Here is a 16,636-nt window from a genome sequence, read left to right as displayed (position 1 = left end):
CCATCTGGGGTGGCAGGAAAGAAACATCTGAAGAAGAAGCAAATTGCATCTTCTGTTTGCAGCCAGCCCACATCAGCCTAGCAATAGCGGGCTAGAAAGCAAATTCTTCTGAACTGCTAAGAAATATGTGATACAACATCTTTTAAATTCAAGCTGGTTCAGCAGGTCTTGCAACTACACTGCTTCCCCACACCAGGTTCCTTTCTATATCTTCTCTTTCTCTTAGGGACTCATTCTTAAAATATTTTCCATGAAAATAATAGTGGTAGAAGGAATAGTAGACAAAATCTTTCTCCTGGAAAGAGCTAGGATAATGCAATATGGAGGTAATCTTCCTTATTTAGAAAGGAAAGCTCCATAAAGCACATTTTGATTAAAAAAACAAACGAACAAAACAAAAAACAAACAAACAAACAAAAAAAAAAAAACCCACGATAACTTATCATAAAAAACATTGTAAAAACACCCAGTGGATATGGATACTGGAGCCTGAATATGAACAAGACTGTGAACAAAACCTGGGAGACTGGAAACAAAAGAGGGTCTTGCCTGCATTTGTTCCCTGTTGTTTTGAATCCCTAAGGAACAATAATTGGGTTTTAGTCTCCTGAGACTGACAGGTTCGGGGCACACAGCAACAGGGACTTTTTGTTTTTCTCTTTTCGTAAAAAGTGGCAGCTTATCTTCCAAATACCAAGTTGGAGTTTGTGAACCTCAAGGGCCCTGCCGTCATCTGGAAAGGTAGCAGCTAGTTTCACTAGGCTCACATAAAGCAATTACAAGCTGGAGTGAGCTATGTAAAGTTTTATGATGTTTTGTACAATGATGTAAAAGGAATCAAGTATCCTATGAAGGTCAAAGGGATATATGATGAAAGGCTTTGCTGTCTCATAGGTCCTTAAGAAAACTGCTGAGGATTTCTTGCTTGATTCCAGAAGTCATTGTGAAAAAGTAATTTTACTCCAGGACCCTATCAGGAGACTTAAAAAAAAAAAAAACCAAAACACCACCACCTTAACAGCAGCTGTTTTTTGTGGAAAGATATTGGAGTTTGGAAAAATTTATTGCTTAATTATCTGTTATGGAACCCTCCCAATATGGTTATAGTGAGAGTCAGCAGATGGCACTGTTACTTATAGTGATAAAACTTCTTTTTACAGCTGTGCAAAACTTGCTACCACTTTGAATAAATTCTGTGTTGCCGCTCGTTTTCTTGTGAAATGTCCTTGGCCAAAAACTAGACGTTGGCACCCTGCCTCATGTATCAAACCAAAGAAAGTGCTTGAGACAGATCTAGCCTTATGGGACTGGACAAGTTCCTGAGAGAAGTACTTGTTTTCATGCTGAGTACCTCTGCTGGAAAATAAGGAGTATATAAATGAGTAATTTAAGGGAATAGTCAGACTTTTGGACAGGGACTTCTCCTCTGCTGGAAATTTGATGCTTTCAAGGATATTGTTGTGTGGGACGTATTGAGTTCATCTTGGAGATTATGAACACTGATGAAGAGGCTAGATGGGCACTACAGCACCAAATGCATACAAATAAATCTTAGTCATGCAAACCAAGGAAGTGATTCAATTCCAGTAGAATAACAACTAAAAAACTTGGATATCAAATCACTCAAATAGGTCAAAATGGGGTAGTTGAGGTAAAGCTAAATAATTTTAGAAAACAAAGAGAAATACTTGTTGTATAGTAACTGCTGAGTCATATCCTGAAACACTGATTGAGCACCTGGGGAAGGGACCCGGCCAGCCCTGGGAGCACAGATGAAGGTAATTCAGCTGTGTGATTGGAAGCAGTGGAGCCTGGCTGCACCTCTCTTAGACCTCATTTAAGGGCTGACTGTGATTGTGGTTGGATTTCTTTCTGGAGATCCCCCTTGATGAAACTTTCCTCTGGGATCTTCTGATTTAGGTGAGCAATCTTATTCCCTTCCTTTAGAGTACCTTTCTATCAGGCAGGTCCTTCTGATACCATGCTCAGTTGTTATGCCTTTCCTGTTGTGTAGATCTGTCCAGTTGTTGCACACAGAAACAAGAGGAGACATACTAGCAGAAAAAAATCTGGAAGCATTTGAAAAGCCAATGTGTAGCCTCATGTTGACTGTTTTGGGGGCAGCAAGAATGGAGAGAAATGATAAGGGTTGTGAGAGGTATAGCAGGGGGACCTGAAACTATGCCTAGGGTCAACAAACAAGGAAAGGCCACAGGGTGCTTAGCAGCTGCCATTTATTCACAAAGAAGAAACACTGACTCTGAAAAAACTGCTGTGGTTCAGTCTTAAGTACTTACTTGCTTGGCACCAGGGCTGAAAGAAACAACACATTATATTTAGTAATTCTCTAGAAAATTTTATCTGTCTTCATTAATGTTGCTTTTCCTCCTAAAGGTCTGGCGAAACGTCTGCTAACAAATTCCACTTGTCGATGCTTTGTTGGTGCTGTTGTTATTACAATTGTGACATCAGACACTTCAGTCTGCCCCTTAAGACTGAATAGGCTCGCAGATGTGCAGGCACCTTTTGTCTTAGATTCACTGTTGTTAAAGTGAAAAGTATCTAACAACTATTTGAGGCCACATACTGCAGGAATGAGGTTTATGCTTAGTGAAGAGAAAAGCTGTTTTCTAGTGATTTTCATAAGGATTGCTTCCATCTGACTTGAATTCACTTTAGCCCACATAAATTTGTAGAGATTCAGACTGCACTGGAGGCAATTTGAAATTCAGTCTAAGGCTGAGATCTGAGAGATGCCCTTATCTCCTCACACCTGTGAGCCATTACTGAGCTAGGTGGGGAGAGCTAATAGGGCTCCCCCTTCCTTTCTTTTTTCGTTTAAGAATATCTTTATTGGGCTGTTTTTCTTTCTGTCAGTTGTTGTCAGCGTCTCCTCCAGAAGACATCACATACAGTCTCTATGCCCTGTGGAATTCTGGAGAGTGCATGCTTTCACTGGAGTCTTCACAAAGCACTCACAACAGGGTAAGTTTATTGGCAATTAAAAAACACAGAGCTCTAAAAATAACAGCCTATTTATAAACTATTGTGTTACCATGGTGGTCACAGTTTTCTCTAGTTTGCAAACACATTGTAGGCTGCTTTTTCTTTTCTTTAAAGATGAAATTAAATAGGCACTGTTATAATGGTTGAGTTAATGTTATGCTTTAGGCTCTTGGTTTTCTTAGATTCTGCAGTTAAATTGTTCAACAGATATGAAATTTATTAGATCAAAAAGACTAGAAAAAGGCCTTTGAAAATACGAAGGAAGCATAAGCTATATTCTCTATCTGCCTGCAAAATAAAATAGTTGTTTTCTTGTTATCTGTCCTAACTCTGTGATGGTCAGTATTTACTCTGTCATTAAGTCTGAGATGGACAGTGATGGAAACTGGTAACTCAGACTAGGCTGAAATACACAACAGAAATCCAATTACATAGCAAGCTTCTATTAATACTTATATTACTTATATATTATATATATCTTATAATTCTTAGATATATATATATTTATATATTATATATATATATCTTATAATACTTTATATATATCACTGGAATGGACTGCCCAGGTGGGTGGTGAAGTCACTGACCCTGGGGGTGTTCAAGGAAAGACTGGATGTTGTGTTGAGACACATGGTTTAGTGGGAGCTATTAGTAATAGGTGAATGGTTGGTCTGGATGATCTTTTAGGTCTTTTCCAACCTTGGCAATTCTATGATTATAGGCTCAATACCCCCAACCTAATATATATATTATATATATATATGTTTTTTCACATTCACTTCCTTGTAATGTTTAATGTCTAGCTGAGTTAATGAAAGAAGACCGTGTCCGCAGTATTAAAGAGTGGGAACTGGTGAGAGAGATCTCTGAAGATTACTGAATTACATGAGGAGCGCTGCTGTGTAACATGCTGAACATATGTTCAGTAAGAGCTGCAAGGTTGAAGACCTGCAAAAATCATTTGAAAACAAGTCACTTGCATGGTTTCCTTCATGTGCCCTTAGGCAATTACATATTTAAATACTCAACATCTCTATCTTCTCTTTCAGTGAACAGAGATTCAAAATTCATTTTAAACATCTTATTCAGTCAAAGTCTATTTTGGGGATTTTGTATTCCTACCTAATTTTAGAAGTACAGTATTCTTGTTGAAATAAATGCAATCTGTCTTGTGCATAAAAGAAATGATCACAATCCAGCATGGGAAGGGGGGGGAGGGAAACAACAAAACAATACCACACGGCAAAAAAACCAACAACAACAAACCGGAAACTTACATACAACAAAGTACTATTATATATCCTGGTATTTCTGGGTTAATTTGAATGAGAATTGGAAGACAATAATGCTTAAATCTTTCAGTGGCTCTTGGAGAATGTTCAAGGGAGGTGTTGGGCAGAAGCATGACCTTAGTGTGTGCTAGCTATTTGCTACCTCCTGGAGAACTATGAATTTGGAAACAACTCAATTTGTACCACTCTTCTTCCTATACTTGGTTTTTAGACTTGCTGGAGGTTTTGTTGGTAGCATCCAACTCAGCCAGTTACTTAGTCTTTTATCATAGCTGCCTGTTTATGGAGTGGAGAGTGAATATCTGAATGAAAAGCCAAGTGAATGGTTGCATTTCTTCAGTTAAAAATATGTACAATTTTCCTTCAACTAATTTCTGGACTGTTACTTAAAGGGCATAAAGAGATGGGACAGGTTATTGGGTACACTTAGACTGTTTCAGATATCTCTGGGATAGTGTGAATGATCCATGGTCAAAGCTAGCTAGTTTAAAAGTGAGTCTTCCTGTCATCTTGCCTTCTCTTCCTTCCTCATATTTAAAGAGGGTAGAAGACGGCATCTGTAAGAATGATTATACGTGAACTCAAGACAAAGCTTCTGAATGTAGGAGGTAGCAAATGGGGACTTAGTTCCTGAGCTGTAGAGGCTCTCTACACTGAGCGGTGCCTGCCTAAGCATTCTCAAGGAAGGTCTTGAACAGGGTCTATGCTTTTCAATTAGATTTTGCTGTTTTCTTCATATGTCTCTAGTAGGCTGTGCTGCCTACAGCCAAGACTGTTGTCTCTCAGTGGAGCAAGCGTTTCTGGTAGGGTTCAGGAACACAGCATAGCTGTAGGACATGTCTACTTGTGTGAGGTGTGAATGCCCAGGCCCAAGACATGTAAAAGAAATATAACAAGTTCTGAGGTCTCCAGAGATAACTCTCATTGAGTCTCTGCTTAAACTCAGATATCCCATTTATAGACTTAATGTGGAATATATCTCATTCTGTCAACATGTCTGGTAGGAACTTAAAAGAAAAATATTATTTGGAACCAGGTAAAGTAGAGGACTGTGTCCTCTTAAGGATTGTCCAGGGAGAGCCTTCCAGAGGATTTTTGGTAAGAGCCTTTCCAAGATCTCTCATGGAAGTATTTGTGTTGTTTTGTGATTTTTCAGACTCTTTCCCAGGGATGCTGGTTCACAGATGTTCTCTTTCAGCCAGTCTCGTATCATCAGATTTTTTGCAAACCTGAGACTAAGGATGCGTGATCCTGAATCACTTCCACTGAAATGCCCCAGGACTGTTTTGAGACAAAAGCTTGGCTCATGGTGTTCTCCCTCAGAAAAGCAAGCAGGGGGGAGCTGTCACGAGCCACATTTTGCTGCAGTGCTTGGATGGTGTGTCTGTCTATATAATATCAAAACTGCTGATTCATCTCCAGGCTTGGAAACTAGTGACTCCAAACATGGCCCTTTTCTAACTTTGGGAACATTTTTTTCATGGTATGTAGATAAATGACATGTTAATGTAAATTGTCAGGCTCAGACTAGAGTTAATCTGTTTTGCTGTGTGGAAGGCAAAACAAGAAAATCCCTTCAAGGCTGTTCTTCAGATTTAGACATTAGCTCCAGTTGTGTTCTCTCTGTTGTTGCCAAAATGTGAGCAATGGTCAGAAAAATTGTTCTTCAGCATGGGGAGCCTAACAGGAGCAAAACCTGACCCATCCCTCTGCAATCTAAACCAGTGCATGAAGAAGGCTCTGAGAGCACTCTGCAAGCTCCCTCCTGTTTGCTATAAGGTCACACAGTTGGATAGCCTAATTGAGAAAGGCTAGATGCATCACTAGTGGAAAAAAAGTCTCTCATCACTGGGATTTGCATAAGGTACCATGGCATTGTGCGGCCACGCAAGAAATTGTAGTGCAGAGGCCTTGTTTCTGTGGTCAACTTAAGAAAGCTGACATGGTATTCAGTAAAAACCTGGTATGGGAACTTTACCTAAGAGGTATGTGTTTCTAAACTACTGCATGCCCACATGTGTGGGATTTACTTGTATGAGAGCAGGCTCAAATCAGAATGAGAGAATCTTCAAGAGACAAGTCCCTTTGTATTTTTCGTTTCATCATAGTATTGTGCGAGTTGGAAGGGACCTTAGAGATCATCGAGTCCAACTCCCGGGATTCGAGCCCTCTGTGTAGCAGAGCGGCACTTCTACCCCCTGCTCCACAGGAGGGGATTCGAACCCGGGCCCCCTGGTGTTGCAAACGGGAATTCTACCGCTGCGCCACCGGAGTTTGTTTGTTTGAATTTCACTGTGCTCTATATAATGTACAGGGGCTCATCTGTTTCCCCCCAGGATACTGAGGACACGAAAACTCTGACTCTGCTTTCAAGTGTTTCTAGTTATAGAAAGTAAAAATCTTGCAAAATCCCATCTTAGCTATTTACAGGTATGATTCCAGATGGATACACCTGTCATTTAATCTAAACACAGCTAAGTGTCTGATTAGCGCCTGTGTTTTGAAGCAGAGGTAAAAATTAACCTATAGTAGTGTCTTTTATATACATGTATTGTTAAATGTGTATATTGGTTGCCACTGAAGCAAGTACATCCAGGTGGTTTAGCTTCAAATGACAAATCTGTTTTTGGTGAATATTTCAGGTGATTTAAGCTGTCCTGAACTGAGATTGGACTTGTGTCCGGGTACTGAACTTCCGTTTCCTGTGTTTTCAAATTGCTGTAATATAATATTCCAGAATGAGTATGACCTACTAAGCAGAAAACCTATGTATTACTAAAGGATACAGGTTATGCTTTTCTAAAAAACCAAAATTAATACAGCATATTCATATCTGAACTGAAGAGTTGATTATTTTCTCTCTTGCATAACCATCCACATTTAAAGGGATGGAAAAATAGAAAAATGGAGAGAATAATACTTTGAGCTTACTGTTTTGGAGACAGTGTCCTTGCCAGATGACTCAGAATTCAAGGTGTTGCTCACTTGGCATTGAAAGTCGAGTACTAACTTAAATAATGTGAAAGAGGAGACAAGACTGAATTGAAAGGCATTGCCTGAAAAGTGAGGTGGACCTGTTTAGTTGTACCCTGACAACCAACAGCACTATTATTACGTGTTCTTTCTGGGCATTCCTCCAGGAGATGCATACTGTAACATAGATATGGAGCAAGAAAGGAAAAGCGTGCCTAAAAATTTTAATAATGAGGGGAGGGAGAGGAAAGAATTTGAAAGGTTGTTCTATTGGCTGTCTTCCATAGCCTGCAGTTAAATACTTAATGCTTCAGTGAAGTTAGCTGTGGAGTTAGGGTTCTGACTGGACAGTATGATGATGCCCTGAGAAAAAAGAGATTTTGGCGTGATTTCACGTGAAATCATTGTGAATTAACTGGGGAAACATGGTCTGTAGGAAACTGTGTTGACAGAGAAATAGATCATTTCAACATAAGCTGTTATCTGGATGTTGCTATCAATGTTTCAGCTTGAAAATAAGAGTGCAAGTTGAATTCTTCATAGAGAGGTTGTTTTTGTTGTTTTGGGGGTGGATTTTTTAATTTTTTTTTTAACGAAAAATGAAGGAATCTGATCTCTGGCCTTCAGATACATAGTAAAAGTCTTTGAGATCATTTGGTGGTTTTGGTCAGTAAGCTTAAATTGGAACTACAAAGCTAGAGATTGAGTACTAGGAAGAAAACCTAAAGGAAAAAAATGAAATACTGTCTTAGCTATGGAGATCTTTAGGAATAGGAAGAACATCCACCAAGAATGATTAAAAACTGAACACCTGCTATGTAACTTCCTGAAGTCCTTTTCAAATTTCTTGTTGTAGAGCACAGAAAACTACATATGAAGAATACATTTGAAAAGCCCCATACAAGTAGTACATTAATGGAAAGTTAACTTCTAGATAGCTGAACCGGAAGTGAAGACCTCTCTGAAAAGGCTGGAGAATACTGAACTGATAATGATGTACTGAGTGATTCTTTTATACTGCACTGTCAAATTAACATTACTGCATCTGTCAGCCATATGCCATTCCAGTCTTTCCTGTCCCAATTTCATTAATAGCACTGGGCCAGACTGGGCAGAATTCCTGTTTGTGTAGGCAGGTGAATTGTCTCATTAATATCTTCTTTCTTTCTGTTTTAGTGAGTTTAAGCCCAATAGTATGACATTTCAAAATCATGTACTTCAAGAGTTCCTGGGTGGCAGAAATAAAAATGCACTGTTTATTTTCAGTCTCCTGCCTCTGGCACCTTACAGAGACCATGTTTATGCTGTGTTCCCCCGTCTTATTTGTTCTGTACCACGTCCCACACAGCAGGGCTGCAGATCCTAGGAGAAGCTGCTGTAATTCTGACAGTGATCTCAGCTGACATGAATATGAACTGTGTTTTGTCTGAAAATAATTATTCTAGTGAATTGATCCTATAGAGAAGTGATGGCTTGACCTTCCTATGCTGAATTATTCCCTTAGAAAACTGTGGAATGCATGCAAGAAGATGCTTTTTTGTAAGGCTGGATGATGGTTCTGAGATATGTGAAATGATTGTTCACTGGCAGAAAGAAAATCTCAGTGACACAGATATGGTAATAGACTCTTGCTGCTTTAATGAAAAGGCACCTAGATGTATGCTGCTGTGCCAAGAAAGCTTTTGGAAGACAAAGCCAAAGCTATCTAATACAAACAGCTAAATCTGGATATGAATGCAGTTTTAGTATGTGGATGGGGGCTGTTGTGTCTGAAATAGTAAATAATAATCATGTGTCACTATCACCTGTAGCAGAAATGCCAAGTCATGGCTTGAAACAGTAATTGAGCAGCAGATGGGAAGGCAGGGCCAGTCCATGGGAGCTCAGGTGCATACAGAGACCCTGATTGACTGGAAGGGGTGAAGCCAGGATCCACCCCTGCCCAGACCTCATTTAAGAGCTGGAGGCAAGTGTATCTCTCTGGAGATCCTGCATACTTGCCTTCCAAAGGTGAGCAGATTTGTTCCTTTGTTTCTGTGTTCATGGATGCCACATATCCTCACCTGCTGCAGCCTAGGACTTTAGCTACTATGCTGTCATTGCTATGCTTTCCTTTGCATTACAATCACCCTTCTAAGAAGGCTTAGACTTCTTCCAGATGTTTCACGAGTTATGTTCTGTGCCTCATGAATATAAGCTAGAGATCCTCAGGTTCCTCCGCCTAACAATACTTATTACTTGTCTAGGCAGTGGGACCATTATCCTATGAGTGTTCCATAGCTGTGATCTACAGCATGGGCAAGGAATAGCATTCTGGTTTTTAAACACTTGGCAAGTGCTGAGAAGAGGTAACAGGAGTAGAAATTTTGAGATATTCAAGAAGCCAAGTGATGTTGCAGGAGATCATACAGTAAGGAGAGTTTGTATTTACAATAGTATTCAGAGGGTTTGAGTCATGAAGCACCTCCTCCACATGTGGAAGAAGAGAGTTTGTATCTAGCTGAAACTCATATTGCAGAGAGTGAAAACCCAATGGCTTCTTCTCCATCCTTATTTTTATATTCTACTTACTGAAGGCGTTGCTTTTTCTGAAACTGCAGTTTTCTTATTCTAACATTCAGCATAGTTGTGTTTTTTCAGTCTTTTCACATTAACTTTACAGTAAAGTTAATATGGTAGAATGACTTGCATGCCAGAATCTCTCAACATATTTTATTAAAAAAAAAAAAAAAATCCACTCTTAAAAGAAAATGAATGTTCAATCATTTCAAAACTGATCCAGCTGATACAGAGGTGAGCTATTTTTCTTTAGGGGTATTTATAGGAGAAGCCTAGTCTTTACATGTACTCAAAACTAATTTTATATTTTCTATGCTTTCTTAATCTTCACTTCCACTTTGGCAGTTTCTTTTCTCTGCATCAAGACTCAGGTTAAGAGAGAGAGAAGTACAATCCTTTCCAAGAGCAGACTGGGTAGGACAGGATCATAGAATCATAGAATAGAATACTTCGTTTGAAAGGGATGCTTTGAAATTGCCTACTCCAGCTTCCTGAGCTCTTCAGAGCCAACCAAAAGCTAAAGAACACTAATGAGAGCGTTGTTCCATGTCCATCAGTGTTCAAGAAGCATTTGAGCATCTGCCACCTAGCTAAGAAGCCTATTCCAGTGTTTGACTAACCTCATGTCTGGGGTAGGTGGCAGCTTCTAGCCTTCCTCTGGCCTTGCAAGCTTTGGATACACAGCATGTGTATTACTCAGCACGTAGTCTCAGGAAAGTCTGTTGCCATGTGGGGAACTAACTGAAAAAGGGGAACCAGAAATTCCTTCAGGAAAGAAGTATGCTGCATACTGTCATCAGTAACTTTAGAGTTCTGCTATGCATGCTATCTCAAATGCCAGGGAAAACAGGAGATGGAAAATGTTTGTGAGATGGATATTGATTCTAGAAATATGCCTTAATAACACCTCATGTCTGCAAATACTGGAATATTTGCACTTTTCTAGCCTTTTATGGGTAGTACCAAGGGGGTGAAATTGATCTTGTTTTGTATACCCATAGCCCTTCCTACACTCTAATGACTGCAGTGATGGGGGTAAGAAAAAATGCAATTTCAGGGCTTGCAACGGTGCAATCTGAGATTGATGTTCTGTTTTTCTCAGATCATTTGCAGGGAAGGAACAAAGGGTTTAAGCAACAGGGATTATCACAGTATTTAAAGAGAAGTTCTTTACTTTCTGCTTTTGCACCTCTCCTGCCTTTTTTTCTTATGCAGGAAAGTCCTATGTTTTCCCTCAACTTCATAACAGGATGTCCATGTACAAATTGGACTGCCAGTGGTCGCTGGAATATCTCTGATTCAGAACCATACCTATGAGTTATTGGTATATTGCAATTTGGTTAGACCATGCTAGCAAACATTAATGCTATCATTTCCATGAACCAGAAAATTCTAAGCGTTATTTAATTAATGAGACAGACAGCACCAGTATTTCCTTTCTGAGAAACTTTGCTGGGTATTCCTGGAGAGCTGCAGTGAAATGACAGAAGCTGTGCTGATATTTAGCTACTGAAATCCGATAGCTTACTGCCAAGAGCAAAGCACACTGAAACAATTATCTTTGATTTCACAAGCTCCTTCTCTTCAAGTCTCTTCATCTGTTACGTGCATGCTTTTGTAGAGTCAGTATTCAGATCCATGGTACCTACTTCCTTGAAATCTGTCAGTTGTGGTAAAAGAGTCCATGTTTATTCTGAAATCCAGATAAGCAGTTCTTGAGCTATATTTTGTAAATATCTGTCTAGAAGTGAGGTGCTGTAACTCTTCAACATAGTATAAGAGTAGAAGATAGACTGTAGGCAGGGTCAGGATAAAGAGGCATCTGGTTTACTGTCAACTTCTGCAGTGACTACAAGTAGTCTCCCAGTGGACAGCGTTACTGATTTAGGGAATGCTGTATAATAAACCTTATTCTCTTGTTTTCTCTAGACCTGCTTTCAAAAGGCTCTAATGCTTCCCTTTATCCTTTTTTTTTTTTTTTTTTTTTTTTTCCTTTTTGATAAAGAGGGCAAGCAAGCATCCTTTTTCATCTTGTTTGTGAGTCCCTGGACAATGTAGACCTCTACCATATTACATTTTAGTCATCTCTTTTTCTGAGTGAGAAAAGTCTCACCTACATATTTGCTTCTCACTTCTGAATGTGCTTCAGATTGTCCCAAGAGTGTTGGGGGAACTTCACTACACATGACATCAATGATGCAGGTGAACCATGGCATAACAATGGTCTCATTTTGTTCTGTCACCCAACAGTGTCTAAACATAAGGTTTAAGCATTGAAAATTACTGTGCTTTTGTTTTCATGGAGTTTTTTTTTATTTCATTTATGTAGTTCTATCTGATATTCTTACTTTGGGCTAACACTTGTATGTGAAGCCTGGATGGTGTTTTTTCTTTTGTTTCCTTAATCACCTACAGTGGGTTTCCCATCCTCCTTTATTATCCAGACACTCAGCTCAAATTCTGTTGTATTTTCTGTTGACCCTTTACAAAAATTTTTCCCTGTGCTATTCAGCTCCACTAATGAGAGTGAGAACAAGCATGGGCCTGGGTCTGAACAGTGGCCTGCAAGAAATGATCACTGACTTTTGATCTTCTATTTTTGCTTCATTCAACAGATAAATTATAATTGCTCACACCTTCATCTTTTGTTATCATTGCCTTCTTTTCAAACTGTTCAATAAAAATGCCATTGGTGAAATCAAGTATCAAGTATCTTATAGCAATCTTCACTTTCTTCAAATGCAAGTTTGCAAGGGCCTGGTTTGTCTTAGAACCATGTTAACTCTGAATTGATCATTCAGATGGTTATAATTTTATATATATATATACATATATATATGAAAAGTACTGTCAGCTTCCCTTCTATGAACACCAGACGAAGAGGCCTGCAGCTCTAGTGGAACTGCTATTTAAAACTCGAAGTCACATTTGTCATATTTTTTAGGTACAAATGCATTGAGAGACTGCACACTGTCCTTGATAATTCAGTTATTTCATCCTTGAGTTCCTTTGAGCTCCTGGGTGAACACCATCTGGTATTGCAATTTCATTAAGTTAGGTTTTTTTTTGTTTTCCCCAGCTTGTTCCATAACTTATTCTATACTCACTTCAGTTTCAGGTGTGTATTTGCATTTCAACTGACTCTTTGCAATCTTGAAGAGGCTTTCTGCTCCTGGTATACTTCCAAGTAAATTTATTACTGTTACATTCTAACAATTGTGACTCAAAAATTTTCATCACCTTCACTCTGTATTCAGATCTTGATCTGCAGGAGTTCATGATTCTTTCTACTCACCTCACTGGACTTGGCTCCAGATTTCTGAAGGCTGCCTTTATTAGCTCGCTGTATAGCAATACTGAATTGCTTTTGCTCTTTGGTTGTAATTTTTAGTTAGTCTTCTTTAATACGGTCTGTAAAATAATAAGTTCATTATCCTGCAGTTAATTGCTGTGCAAAATAGGTTTTCAGTTCCAAGTAACTTTTGTAATATTTGTTTACATTTACTTTGAAACTTGTTCTGGATGTAAGTGATAATTATATACTCAGGTTCTTTATGCATTCCTCCTGAATAATGAAGTGTGTATATGAATAGACATGTATATGTTTATGCATGAATATATTTGCACACAAATATAGGTTGCACTGTAAATAATGCCTTCTATTTCCATGGAAACTACAACTGTTACAAAGAACACAGTAATGTTGATAGTGTTTTGTACCTGAGAATTTTGTTGTATTTTTTTTAACATGGTCACCACTATTAGCTATGCATTTTTATCAGTGCAGTGATGAACTAGAGCCTGCATGCCATGCTCGCCAAAGTTTTGCACGGCCATCAAGTGCATGGCTTGCTTTCCATGTTGCTGTTGCGACTGTTGAAGCACACCACCCATTGCTTCAGTGTGCTTATGTCTACTGTTTACTCTCCATCAAGGTTCAGCAAGCATTGATGAATGTTAATGAGTGCAATTTTTTACCCACATGGAAGAATTCAATTTCACACCTTTGTTTCCTATGCACTTCCATGTCAGAGGCCATTTTGTCAAATTGCTATGTCATGCAGCAACAACATATAGCAGGATATTGACAGGAAGTTTCAACTTCTACTACCACCAGCATCTGCCTCTGTCGTTGGGCACCAACATAATAAAACAGAAGGCATTACTTTCAGAGCAGCAACTGTATATGCTAACATCGTTTCCTGAATTGCATGTTGGTATGTGGGATTACCTGAATAATTATTTTTGTCGTTTTTATTACCTCATGTAATAAGGGAGGTGCTGATGAGCTTCCTGTATAATTCTATTTGTTTTGTTAATTCCCTCTCACTGGATGGTAATAACTGCAATGAGCAGTTCAGACAGCTCATAGTTGCTAAGCACCGAGCAGGCATTCAATAAGGGAAAGTGTGAGAGTTTAAAAATACATGAGAAATTGTTTTAATCCTTAACTGCATCACTTGCTTTGAAGTTATTTGTTTTTTATTATTCTGCAACAGGAAACTGGAGTGAGTGGTGATATAATCTGAACTTTGCTTCCTTCAGTTGTCTCGGAGCATACCTTTAGGGGAGATTTTAACATAAATATAAGGCTACTTAATAAGACTTTCTGCTTGTAAGATTAACTATTTTATCAGTTATTAAGAAACACAAGCACCATTGTCAACTAGCAGCAATTTTCTGCGTGCTGGCATCCTGAAATACTCCTGCCGGTTTGAACCAAAATTGTTCTGCTCCTTTATGCATTTGTGATTAAAACACCGGAAGAGTTGCATCTGTTTGAAAAGTAATTAAAAACGAACAAACATCTCCCTGTATATACTTTCTTAATGGTAGGTGTTCAGCAGGTTCATGTGTATGTCCTTAAATCTTTCCTGTGGAAGACAACAAAAATGCCTAGAATTAAGGTAATGATGTGCTGTTGTCTTCCCAGCCATGGTATGTTTTATTTGTCATGCTCTGATCCTACTGCCTCAATACTGGTAAACATTATGCTCTGTCTGTGCACTAAGTAGTCTGACTGCAAAATTTTGGTATTGGAAAAACAAGTCTAGAAAGTATGTCTGCCAAAAACAACTTCATTTTGTTCTGTTAAAACAATTTCAGGAAGGTCAAAGCACAACTTACTTGTGATGATGCTGAGGAATCTTAGTTTTTTGTTTCTGGGTTTGTTTTTTTTTTTTTTCCCCAGCAAACTCTCTTCATACATTAAAGTAGTATTTCTATCACTGAATGTTTGAACCAGTTGTTAATGCTGTGCTCTACTGTGCCAGGAGAGTAGGCTGGGTGTCACACAAAGGACACCCACTGCCGGCACCCCTCTGAGAGCAGTGCTAAACCCAAGCAAATATTCCTGAGTCCCTCCAGCTACTGCTGTCATCTTAGAGGAGGGGATATGACTGTTCACTGTAAATAAGTCTTGACATAGTATGACCAACACTCCCATGGATTTTTGCTGTATTAGATTAGATTAGAGTGTAGACATTCATAGAAAACTTCGTTTATCTCTTTCTGATCAAATGTCAGTTTATAAGGACTTTCTGAACTCTTTCAGTCAGTACTTACCGCTTATCCTGTGCTATAGTTCAAATATCTCCATAAACATTGGCAAGGAGTAGTTTATTTTTTCAGCAAGATTGTTTAACTTCACATTTTGTCACAATGGCTTGCAGCTGTTGAAAAACTGAAGTGAAACTATGCCGCTAACATATGACTTCTAGTGAAGTTAAGCTTGCCTGTTCAGTTGTGGATGCGCTAAATTTGGGAAACTTTTGACTAAGCTTTATCTCTGAAACTCAGCTAAGCATGTTGGTTTGGACATCTGCAGTTGATGCACAGGGGAAAATATTTCCAATGTCTGATTCATCCCATATGCTGAGAATGTTTCTACTTGAACGTGACAGATTAACCTTCTCCACAGGACAAGGCTTTCTTTTTGTTTGTTTGTTTTGGTGGTTTTTCTTTTATTCATCTACAAGTAGCTTTCAGTTGGCTGTATAAAACCAGAGCAGTAGCTGAAGGACTGATTTCTGTAGTACTTCAATAGGATTAGCCTATGCTAGTAGAGCAAGAGCCCTCTACTTGTGGTTGCCAGCTGCATCATGTTTATTTCAGCCTATTTTAATGCTATGCTGCCTTTTTAGTTTTGTTCTGTGTAAAATCAATGTTACCCATTGCTCTCAACACATAATCCACTAAAGGCTTCCTACATCAGGTTCTATCAGCCTCATCAATTATGCAAGTAGTTATTTGCCAAGTATAGAATGCCCAACCACATCAATACATCTGGCTACTTCAAAATGCATCGTGTCTCAGCTTTTCCTGAGCCATTTTTCTCTTCATAAAGTGCTGAACTACTTGTAGAATAAGGTTTTGCTGTTCAAATGAATAGACTTTGAAAGTATTAAAAGTTTTAGCATTTATCTACAAGGACTGATGGCTAAAACATCTCTTCTTTACAAAGCAAAAAGACAGCAAGTATTCAGAGGCTGTGATGTTGAATGAAGATCATGGGATTTGTGAAGATCCAAAACTTTGTTCAAATTAAAAGGATCTGTCAGTGTGAACTGGTGAATTACGCACATGGTTAGAAGCTGCATCTTGGGAAAAAAAGGTCAAATACTTTATTACTGTCTCAGAGACATTCTGGAGGGGAGCAAAGTACACCTCATGGACTCATGTTTCCACTGATTGCTTCTGTTGTGTAAGCTTTCCACATAGAAATACATCTTGGCCCTGAATGATACTACAGTGTTAGATTCTGATCTGTTGCTGCCACAAATATACCTTTACTAATCTCTTTCCCT

The 16,636-nt window shown here is 38.8% G+C and overlaps 1 long non-coding RNA gene across 2 annotated transcripts; it reads left to right on the top strand.

Moving 5' to 3' along the window:
* Nucleotides 1–1,859: 1,859 nt before the first annotated feature.
* Nucleotides 1,860–15,168, top strand: LOC140250338 (uncharacterized). 2 transcript variants are annotated; one of them, XR_011903142.1, is made up of 3 exons: nucleotides 1,860–1,920; nucleotides 2,878–2,985; nucleotides 12,943–15,168. It is a non-coding gene; the product is annotated as an uncharacterized lncRNA (long non-coding RNA). The 2 variants fall into 2 exon arrangements; XR_011903141.1 differs by lacking the exon at nucleotides 12,943–15,168 and adding an exon at nucleotides 3,810–4,092.
* Nucleotides 15,169–16,636: the final 1,468 nt, after the last annotated feature.

Source organism: Excalfactoria chinensis, chromosome 3 (assembly GCF_039878825.1).
Source record: "Excalfactoria chinensis isolate bCotChi1 chromosome 3, bCotChi1.hap2, whole genome shotgun sequence".
Classification (NCBI taxonomy): domain Eukaryota; kingdom Metazoa; phylum Chordata; class Aves; order Galliformes; family Phasianidae; genus Excalfactoria; species Excalfactoria chinensis.
Note: the sequence above shows the minus strand (reverse complement) of the source record. Positions and strands in the feature narration are given on the sequence as shown.